We start from the raw sequence: 11,580 nt of genomic DNA on the forward strand, positions 1-11,580 counted from the left end.
GTTTCTTTTTCTTTAAGCCGCTGTATCTCAACAACCAGAGGTCCAATCTTCAATGTCTCTTAGACAATTTTATAGCAAATTTTCTGAACTTTTCAAAAAAAATATTTTTAGAAATGGTCACTCATGGTCACTATTTTTAAAAATCGCAAAACTGCAAATATTTCGCTGAAATCAAACTTTCGGTGGCTATATCTTGAAAACGGGGCCCTTTATCAAAAAATCTGTAAAGTAATTTTCGATTGCAAATTCAATTTTGCATAAAAAAATGAGGTCAAAAAAATTGTATGTATGAAATTTCGATTTTTTCCAAAAATCACCAGTTTTTCAAAAAATCATAACTCGGCGGCAGATTTTTTGACCATGTTTCTCTATAGCTCAAAAGTTGCGGATTTTTGTCCCCTAAAACATATCAAAAAATCTCGAAAATCAAAAAATACGTATTTTGGGAATTTGAGTTTTTGTGAAAAAAAAGTTAATAAAAAAATCGGGAAATTTTTTTTTCCGTGTACCTATTTTTTTCTAAATAGTCCTCAACAATACCTATAACTTTGCCGAAGACACCAAATTGATCAAAAAATTCCTTCAAAAGTTACAGATTTTCGAATATTTACGTACCATTTTTGTATGAACAGCTGCCAAATTTGTATGGAAATTTATATGGACAAACTAATGATGCAAAATGGCTTCTTTGGTCATAGGGAAGGCCCCCACAAAGTTTGAGCCAAATCAAAAAATACAAATAAAATCCATTTCCGGTTTTGGTAGAGAATTGCTCATGGTCTAAATTACCCAACATTAACTCAATTTTGTTTTTAATTCAGGCCTGAAAGGGTTAATGAATGATGTTTTGAGATTTTACATTATGATCGCTCTTTTAAAAACAAAAAATAGTTTTTATTCATAATATTTTTGTTTGCCCTACTGAATTTCGGAATGTTGAATATTACCTCTTTTTTTAGTAATATTACTCAAAAAATGTGTAAAAATTTGAACCTGATGAAAATTTATCAGAAACTGATGAAAATTCACATGCCCGAAGTAGTCGAATAGGATTTTTTTGTTGGAGGATACAGTTTTAAAGCTATAGTTTTTTGGTTAACCCTCTACTGACCAAATTTGTTTGTATTTGTTTAATTTTTTTTCATTTCGGATGGTTATTTTGAGCTAATTTATTCAATAAAAAAGTTTCATTTGCTTGTTTTATTATACATTCTAAGTATTTTTATTTGCATTCATCTTGTTTATTTTTTTAATTGTAGTTTAAGGCCTACCCTACATCCTCCAATCATGATTATCATTTTGCCTATTTGCTGTTTTTCACAATTTTCCAGTCACTCTTTCGATTTTTTGAGTTTTAATCATTAGCTTTGAAAGCGCAAAATTGCTTTGAAAGTGTCAAAATTTTGGAATCAAGACTAACATTTCTAATGGGCGTAATATTGAATGTTTGGCACTTTTGAAATGTAAGCCATGATTCCATTTTTTTCGGAAAGATCATAATGTTTTCAACATTGAAAATTGGATTGGAGTTTTGGCATTAAAAATTTGGGATGTTTGGAGGAGAGTTAAAAAATTTAAAATTTCCTATTTCTTTTTCTTTTATTTGCTGTATTTCAGCAACCAGAGGTACATAGAAGATAAGATGTCTCTAAGGCAATTTTATTGGAAATTTTCTGAACTTTTCGAACAAAATATTTATAGAAATTGGCAATCATGGACACTTTTTTAGGAAGTCGAAAAACGAGAACTTTTCCGTTTTATATTTAGTGGCTATATCTTTAGGACTTTAGAAAATTGAATTTTTGTTAAAAAAGAAAAAAAATCGGCCTTTTTTTCCGCCTACCTATTTTTTAAAAGTTCTTATCAATACCTACCACTTTGCCGAAGACACCAAAGCGATCAGAATATTCCTTCAAAAGTTGCTGATTTTTGAATATTTACATACCATCTTTGAATTAAAAGCTGCCAAAATTGTATAGAGACTAATGATTCAAAATGTTTTTTTTTTGGTCATAGTAACCTATGAGCCAAATTAAAAAATACAAAAAGTAAAAATAGTCGAAATCTGCCAATTTCACAGAGAATTGCAATATAGCATCAGAAAACTAGGTTAAATTTCTACCAAATCTATTGAAATTTTCAGCAGAATTAAAAATTAATTATAATAATAATAATACGGTTTAACTTCATATTTGAGTGATGCAATTTAATTTCAAAAAAATATTTCAATCATAAAAATCATTCCCCAGAAAATATTTTTTTTTAAATTTCAAATCCTTTTATTTCCCCACAATTCTGAACTTGAAAAATGCCCCAATCGTGACGTTCCGTAAAATAGCCAGAAGAAAAAAACCACCCCCGGTGACAACAACACGACACAGGAAAATATCCTGAAACAAATCTTACACCCCGCTTTGCCTACCCGGGCGAAAGGGAGGAAATTTAAAATAAAAGATGGGAAAAATCACCGCAGCCATAAAAACCCATTATGGTGAGGGGCGAAACGGTCGGTGGAAGGGGTGGGAAGTGGGATTCCCGGCTCTTCTTCACCGTGGTAAATTAAATTACATCATTCGATATTGAGATACTGCTGGTGGTGAAAAGAGGGTGTGATGGGTGGGAAAGCGAACCGGTGGAAAATTGATGCGATAACAGAATTATGATTTTTATTGTTTCATCCCGGAGGATCTTTGTCATTGTGTTTAAGTGGAGAGGGCGAGGGGGTGGTATTTGGGGAAGCTCAGCATGAGTGAGGCTTTTTATTGGGTTTATGATTGGAGGAGCGGGGAAAGCTTGGCTTCAATTAGGTTTAGAAGGACTAGAGTGAGTGATTTAGGTGGAAAGGATCAAAATGGAAATTTAATTAGGTGATGAATTTCGTTGAATCGACATCAATTGCAAGCTTTTAGTCACTTTGTCATTTGATAGAAATATTTGATATTTTTAATTCACATTTTGTTAATGTTTTGCTTTATTTTGCTAACACGTGGTTTTATTTGTCTAAAAATATCAATTCAATTTGTTTTTTTCTTAAGTTTATCATCAAACAATTATTTTTGTAAGAGCTATACAGAGTTTTGAAGGATTGTTGTTTATAATACTTCTATTTTGATACAATTGCAGTTTGTTGTAGGAGTAATCGATGAACAGGAAAACAACTCGCAAAAAATCCCCTTAACTTTATGTAAAAAAATGTGTACTAAAATTATTGTTATGATTTTTTCACATTTCCTTGTCAGTGTGAAATCTTGAGACAAATCAAATCTTATTACAGAAGATTAAAAAAAATATAATTTCAAAATTATTTGAACTATTTTACGGCCAAATAAACTAAATGTTAAAATCTTACATAAATTTTGCTTGAATGTCATGTAACATTAAAAAAATTCCTGATAATGTAAATTATAATGTTCTGTATAATGAAAAAGATCTTTTTTTATGGTTTACGTTTCAAATATGTCTTGAAATTATCGGAATGCTTGAAATATCAAATCAACTTGAAATACCTCAAAATATATAAACCTGCAATTTTTAAGTTACATTTTTGAGTTCGTTTTAACATATTTTGATATTGATGAAGTTTCGATGGTCAGTTCTGTAAAAAGCTAGATAGATAGATATTTTCTTTGAAAGATAGATGATTTCTTGAAAACAAATTGTCTCACGAAAATTCACTCTTCTTACTTTTTACTAGTGGAAACAAATAATTAAAACAACCTTTACTAAAAAAAATGTGTTTTAGAAGAGAACTTTTGACCTAATTTTCTTTCTAAAGTTTTTTTTAAATCGAGTTTTTTAAACGTCAAAAATCCATTATAAAATCGTATTAAATCAACTTCGCTCAAAATTTTTATAAAAGGGTATTATTTTCCGTGTGAAAAAAAACTGAATTTTCACATGTAGAAGTTTTGAGCAAGCTTGAAATTCTCTCAAAATATTTTATACAATAACTTCTAAATGTTTTCTTTCGAAAAGTAATTTTTAAGGCAGCAAACAGATTAATAATGAGAAATTGGTATGTACTTTGTTGTGCTTTTGATTTTTAATAAACCACAATTCTTTATCCAATGTGATTCAAATAAAGTTTCTTATAAATATTTTCTATTGCGAATATTTATATGACTCATATGAAATCATTAAAGAAACTTATTTATCAGATAAGCTTAATAATATTTTTTTCCAATGTTCTAGCAACATTTGAAAAAATATAAAATTAGAAAATATTTGGAACTAAAAAACCACTAACTGTAAGTTAATACAGAACCAAATCTTTCAAAAATATATTAAATAACATACACAGTAAAAAATTTTGTAAATTTGGAAGATTTAATTTTGGAAGGTTGAATATTATCTCTTTTATAATGTAATTTTACATCAATTTAGACTGAAAAAGTGACAATGCATCAGAAAAGTGGTAAAAATACACAATTTCAGAGGTAAAATTACACATTTTTCTGACATAAATAATGTACCCCTTCCCAGATGTAATATTACCATGATTTTTTTTTACTGTGTAGATTTAAAACAATCCTTAGTAAAGCCTATTAATGCCTAAATATTTCCATTAAAATTTTCAATGCTATGAAATTTCAACTTGATATTGCACTGTTATCCTATTTTCACAACCTAATCATAATTTCCGAACCAATAACTATTTTTTTTCAATTTTGGGAAAATCAAGAAAAAATATACAAAATCCCGGGATTTGGGAATTCTTTGTTCTCGGGTATTATGTGCCGAGAAATTCCACTTCAGACTGTATTTTTGAACTGCCCCAGTGAACGGAACTTTAAAACCACTTAATAATTTGCTGCATAGAATAGAAAAAAATCAAGACGCAGAACCATGAAAAAATTAAAAATATATTAATCTAATCACTGCAAATATTTTAAAAATTTCAGCAAAAAATAATTACCGTACTTAAGTTACCTGCTAACAAATGATTTTGAAACAAATTTTAAGGTTCAGAAATTGTATTTAAAACATTTGATTTAACACATTTTTTTAGATTTCATCATTTGCTTCTCCAAAACTTTTGAATTTTCTGACTTTATCCTGAATTCCAGTAACTAATATTTCTTATGTCGATGAACTTGCCTTGATAGTTGGCATGCATCAAATATTGTTTTTTTTACCGTTTGCTAGTCAAAGCACAATAAATTACAAAAAAAAATATTATTTGCTAAAAATTCGTTTCAAATAAAAAATTACAGTAGAACAACGACTACAAATAAAATTGTCATCAAAATAAGTAAACTCTTATTTCCAATTGAAAACGACTAACAAATTCCTCAATTGCACTTTCAATCGACTGCCAAAATACCTTTGAAATTTAATTCCGGCTTCCGCTTCGTCTTTGCTTGCTTTCACTTTTCAAGTTTTCACAGAAAGCACATTTTCCGTCGGCACTGCCACCATCCATCGTAACGACAAACGCCTTCAACCGTTAATTTTCGGATAAAACACTAATATTTAGAAGCTGAACTTTTCCGGCAACAACAAAATTCTTCACTGAACTATCTTCTGGTCATAATAGTATGTTTTTCAGTTTGTTATTGTGCCATCTCATTTTCACATCCTCGAAAAAACGCAATTTAAATGCGACTCACTTTTCTTAAGCACAAACCATTTTACAAAAATGCTTCCTTCTTCAAAAGAGTTGGTTGGCCAGCGGGGGTTTTCTTACACGCGAAAAAACACTGAACACAATAAGCGGCCAACTTTCTTCGGTTAATTTTTGCAAAATTAAATTTCCACTTCCTTTTTCGACAAACTTAAACGAAAGGGACACCGCACGCATCAAAAGCAGCTGCTGCACACCTTGTCATCATGAGCTTCCTTCTCATTTTTCCATCACAAAGTTAAGCAGCAAAAAAAATAATGAAAAGATTAAAGTCCATCAAAAAGTAGGGAAAAGTCCACCGGATAGCTGCGCTCCCGCCAGAAAACCGCGTTCGACCGCGAGCAAATCACAACAGCAACTGAAGAACGCTTTCCACGGAACATCACTCTGAAGCACCACTGCTGCTGCTGCTGCTGCACTGCCAACCAATCCAGTCAGCAGCATCCAGAGTGGAGGCACCCAGAATCAGCTGGAGCAATTCTCTGGGAAAATTCAGATTGTGTTCTTGGTTGTAAATTATTATTTTAAATTATTCTAGATTCTTAACTGAAATAATGTCTTTCAAATGTTAACTAAAGTGTTTAGCAAGAAATGAAAAGTTGGCAATATGTAATAAAAATTAAAGCAGTTTAAAATTATGTCATAAATTAAATTTGTCACCCAAACTGAAACAAAATTTAAATAAAAACTTCAAGATCTAATTTCAAATTTTCCAGAGAACACCCCTCGAGCAAGTGACGAAGGGAGGAAAAGTGTGCGAACCCATGAATGGAATGTATAAACGAGCTTTTTCCAACCACTCCAGAAACACCACGCCACACAGGGGGGAGGAAATTCAGCAACTACAACACGTGCCGGACAGTTTTGGCGCCAAAAGTTGCTGAATTGAAGGGGTGCGCGCGCAACCACGTGGAGCAAGCACCGAAGCCGGTTGCCGAACGTGCCAGCCGAAGTCTAACTTCGGGCGTTTGTTGTTGTGGTAACACGTGGCTGGTCGGGCCGGTGTTCGGCTGTAGTTTGGTTTTATGGAATGCTTGAGGGTTATTTGAATGAGTTGAACATAAACATTGCGATGTTTATAAGCATTTAAATTTAAATTTAAATAAAAGAGATGTTTTCTAATTCTTCAAATGAAAACGATTGTACAGTTTTTATCATGAAACCATTTTATTTCAAATAGTGTAAACATTTTTTTCGTAAAAAGATTTCTGAGCAATATTTTTTAAGGTTAAATACCGCTGCTGCATTTAAAAGCTGCTTTTGAATAAAACTTCAAAAATAGCATTTTATTAGCCTATTTTTGAATGAAATAAACAAAATGTTTAAGAATGATAAACATAAATTAATTCAGGAATATAATTTCAAGAAATGCAAAACCGTATTAAACGAATGTTCTTTCTTGTCCTGCCTTATAACAACAAAGGCACATTTTTTTATTTGTTTCAAACTTTTCTGAAAAAACCCTGATTTAATATTTTACACTCGAAGCAAAATGTCTCAAATAGGGGAAATATACCCATTTTAATCACTCACAGCGGTTCGACCAATTCACATCACTTTCACCGTTTTCCGCTATTAAATCAACATTTTCAGATATATCAACAATGGAGAGTTGCTTGCTCACTTTCACACTTTATGAAAGCTGGAATACATTTTTTTTTTTTTTTTAATTTATATTTATTCACATTTTTTCTTCCATGTACATTCATTCAGTTAAAATATTATTGAGTGTCCAATCACAATCGATGACTTTTCACCTCAATTTTAAATACTAGCAATTTTCATTTATTCATGAAATATTGTAGCTTTCGCTATTCAGTGATTTCAAATGTAGGAGGTCCTACATGTACAAAAGGGAAAAGGGATACCTTAAAACTAACTTATAAACTATATAAAGAGCGGATCAATACAGCTGAAGACTGCAATGATTTTTGTCGAAATGCATCAATTATCTTATTGGACATAACATCCAAAGTGTCAACTTCGGCTAATTGATGAAGTTCACTGGTGCTGAACCAGGGAGGAAGTTTCAGAATCATTTTCAGAATTTTGTTCTGAATCCTCTGAAGTTTTTTCTTCCTGGTTAAGCAACAGCTTGTCCAGATCGGCACAGCATAAAGCATGGCAGGTCTGAAAATTTGTTTATAAATTAACAGTTTATTCTTGAGACAAAGTCTAGAATTCCTGTTTATAAGTGGATACAAACATTTAATATATTTGTTACATTTAACCTGGATACTTTCAATGTGATCCTTGTAAGTAAGGTTTTTGTCAAAAGCAAGTCCAAGATATTTCACTTGATCCTCCCACTTTAAATTTACCTCATTCATCTTTATAATGTGATGACTTTTTGGTTTCAGAAAATCAGCCCTTGGTTTGTGAGGGAAAATAATAAGTTGAGTTTTTGCAGCATTTGGAGTAATTTTCCATTCTTTCAAATAAGAATTGAAAATATCCAAGCTTTTTTGTAATCTTCTTGTGATGACACGAAGGCTTCTACCTTTGGCGGAGATGCTTGTATCATCAGCAAAAAGTGATTTCTGACATCCTGGGGGCAAATCAGGCAAGTCAGAAGTAAAAATATTGTATAAAATTGGACCCAAAATGCTTCCTTGAGGGACGCCGGCACGTACAGGTAGTTGATCAGATTTGCTGTTCTGATAACATACCTGCAGAGTACGATCCGTCAAATAATTTTGAATAATTTTCACGATATAAATCGGAAAATTAAACCTTTTCAATTTCGCAATCAAACCTTTATGCCAAACACTGTCAAATGCTTTTTCTATGTCTAGAAGAGCAGCGCCAGTAGAATAGCCCTCAGATTTGTTGCTTCGAATTAAATTTGAAACTCTCAACAACTGATGAGTAGTTGAATGCCCAAGGCGAAATCCAAACTGCTCATCAGCGAAAATTGAATTTTCATTAATGTGCGTCATCATTCTATTAAGAATTATTCTTTCGAATAATTTACTAATAGATGAAAGCAAACTAATGGGCCGATAGCTTGAGGCTTCAGCAGGATTTTTATCCGGTTTCAAAATCGGAACTACTTTAGCATTTTTCCAACTACTGGGAAAATATGCCAAATCAAAACATTTGTTGCAAATTTTGACCAAGCTACTTAAAGTTGCTTCAGGTAATTTTTTAATTAAAATGTAAAAAATGCCATCCTCACCAGGGGCTTTCATATTTTTAAATTTTTTGATAATAGATTTTATTTCATTCAGATCCGTATTAAAAACATCATCCGATGAAAACTCTTGTTCAACAATATTCTGAAATTCTATTGAAATTTGATCTTCAATAGGACTCAAAACATTTAAGTTGAAATTATGAGCACTCTCAAACTGCTGAGCAAGTTTTTGAGCTTTCTCCCCATTAGTTAATAGAATATTATCACAATCTTTTAAAGAAGGGATTGTTTTTTGAGGTTTCTTAAGAACCTTTGAAAGTTTCCAAAAAGGTTTGGAATAAGGTTTAATTTGTTCGACATCTCTTGCGAACTTTTCATTTCGCAGGAGAGTGAATCTGTGGTCAATAACCTTTTGCAAATCTTTTTGAATTCGCTTCAGTGCAGGATCACGAGAACGTTGATACTGTCTTCGGCGAACATTTTTCAGACGAATCAAAAGCTGAAGATCGTCATCAATAATGGGAGAATCAAATTTGACTTGGACTTTAGGAATAGCAATATTCCTAGCATCCAAAATTGCATTAGTTAAAGATTCCAAGGCTGAATCAATATCAGCTTTGGTTTCTAAAACAAAATCATGATTTAAATTATTCTCAATATGATGCTGATACCTGTCCCAATTAGCTTTGTGATAATTAAACACAGAACTATTGGGTCTGGTAACTGCTTCATGAGAAAGTGAAAAAGTTACTGGAAGATGATCAGAATCAAAATCAGCATGAGTCACTAAAGGACCACAATACTGACTTTGATTTGTCAAAACCAAATCAATTGTTGATGGATTTCTAACAGAAGAAAAGCAAGTTGGCCCATTCGGGTATAAAACCGAATAAAGACCAGAAGTGCAATCTCTGAATAGAATTTTACCATTGGAATTTACTTTTGAATTATTCCAAGATTGGTGTTTGGCATTAAAATCACCGATGATTAAAAATCGAGATCTATGTCGAGTAAGTTTATTCAAATCCCCTTTGAAATAATTTTTATTTTCCCCAGTGCATTGGAAAGGCAAATATGCAGCTGCAATCATAATTTTCCCAAATGAAGTTTCAAGTTCAATGCCCAAACTTTCAATAACTTTTAACTTAAAGTCACGTAACGTGCTATAAGTCATACTACGGTGGATAACTATTGCAACTCCACCGCCATTTCGGTTCATTCTGTTATTGGTTATAACTTTATAATCTGGATCACTTTTCAAATAAGTGCCAGTTTTTAAAAATGTTTCGGTTATAACAGCAACATGCACGTTATGAACTCGTAAAAAGTTGAAAAATTCATTTTCTTTCGCTTTTAAAGAGCGAGCATTAAAATTCATAATATTGATGGAATTACTTAGATCCATGATTAAACTTCAGGGTAAGAATAACATCATTCGCAAATTTTAATCCAATCTGGATTGCTTCCATCATGGATGTAGCATTACTCATTGTTTGAATCAAACCAAACAGTGAGTTTTGCAAAAAAGTCATTTTTTCAAACGTAACATCGCCGAGATCAGAAGATCCCAAAGCGTTGCCAGCAGAAACATTTTCAAATGAGATTTGAGGTACCTGACCAATTTCAGGAAGATTGGTAGAGGATTTAAAATTCGTGGATGAACCCGAACCCGAAACGACGTTGGCATAAGAAATGCCATTGCTGTTACCTAACTTTTCCACGGTAGGGGTATTTCTAGCATTGTTCGAGTGAGACAGCACGAACGTTTGATTTAAAGATGCAGGTACAACCTGACTTTGAGAAAATTTCGGTTTGGATTTCGGCTGATGCTTAGCACGAGAATCCAAAACCTTTTTTCTGATGGGGCAATCCCAGAAATTTGATTTGTGATTTCCACCACAATTTGCACATTTAAATTGGGTGACTTCTTTCACGGGACAATTGTCCTTGTCGTGAGAAGAATCCCCGCAAACCATGCATTTTGGAACCATGGCGCAATGATCAGTACCGTGACCGAATGCCTGGCAACGCCGGCACTGGGTCAGATTCTGGCCATTACCGCCATGTTTCTTAAAATGCTCCCACTTTACCCGTACATGGAACAAAAACTGAACTTTGTCCAAAAGTTTCAAATTGTTGATTTCATTTCTGTTGAAATGAATCAGATAAAATTGTGAAGTCAAACCAAAGCGAGAAATATTCCCGTTTGATTTTTTCTTCATTGGTATTACTTGGGATGGGGCAAAGCCAAGCAACACCTTAAGTTCGTTTTTGATCTCATCCACCGACAAGTCGTTGGAGAGACCTTTCAGGACCGCCTTGAATGGACGAGCATTCTTGGTCTCATACGTGTAGAAATTGTGTTTGTGGTTTTTCAAATAACCAACAAAAGTTTGGTGATCTTGTAAAGATTCCGTCAACAAGCGACATTCTCCTCTTCGACCAAGCTGGAACGAAACCTTCAAATTGCAAGTTTCCTTGCAATTCTTCAGTTGCGTTCGAAAGCTGGCCAAATCGGAGACGGAAGTCACTACAATTGGCGGAGCCTTTACTCGTTTCTCGACGGCAGAAGGCTCAGTACGAGGAGAAGGATCCTTGTCAACAGTTTCGGATAAAACACCGAAACTGTTTGTCAATGGAATTGGAGGATTGACCTCACTTTCAGAATCAGAATCAGACCTCGGATGAGGCTGTTTTCTTTTTCTGTTTCCGTTAGCCGATTTAGCGTTCAAACGCTTCACCGACGTAACGATCAAATCTTCAGAAGATTTGCGTTTACCTTTGTTTTGACGCATTTTGCAAGCAAAGTTCTCTTAAAAAG

At 32.9% G+C, this 11,580-nt stretch overlaps 1 protein-coding gene across 1 annotated transcript in view; it reads right to left on the reverse strand.

Moving 5' to 3' along the window:
- Positions 1–5,558, reverse strand: part of LOC120412361 (gamma-aminobutyric acid receptor alpha-like) — an 85,701-nt gene extending 80,143 nt beyond the window's left edge. The window contains exon 1 of the mRNA XM_039572785.2: positions 5,324–5,558. The gene's annotated coding sequence lies outside the window, so the exon portion shown is untranslated. The remainder of the gene's footprint in view (positions 1–5,323) is intronic.
- Between the last annotated feature and the right edge of the window lie 6,022 nt (positions 5,559–11,580).

This window comes from Culex pipiens, chromosome 2, assembly GCF_016801865.2.
Source record: "Culex pipiens pallens isolate TS chromosome 2, TS_CPP_V2, whole genome shotgun sequence".
NCBI lineage: Eukaryota > Metazoa > Arthropoda > Insecta > Diptera > Culicidae > Culex > Culex pipiens.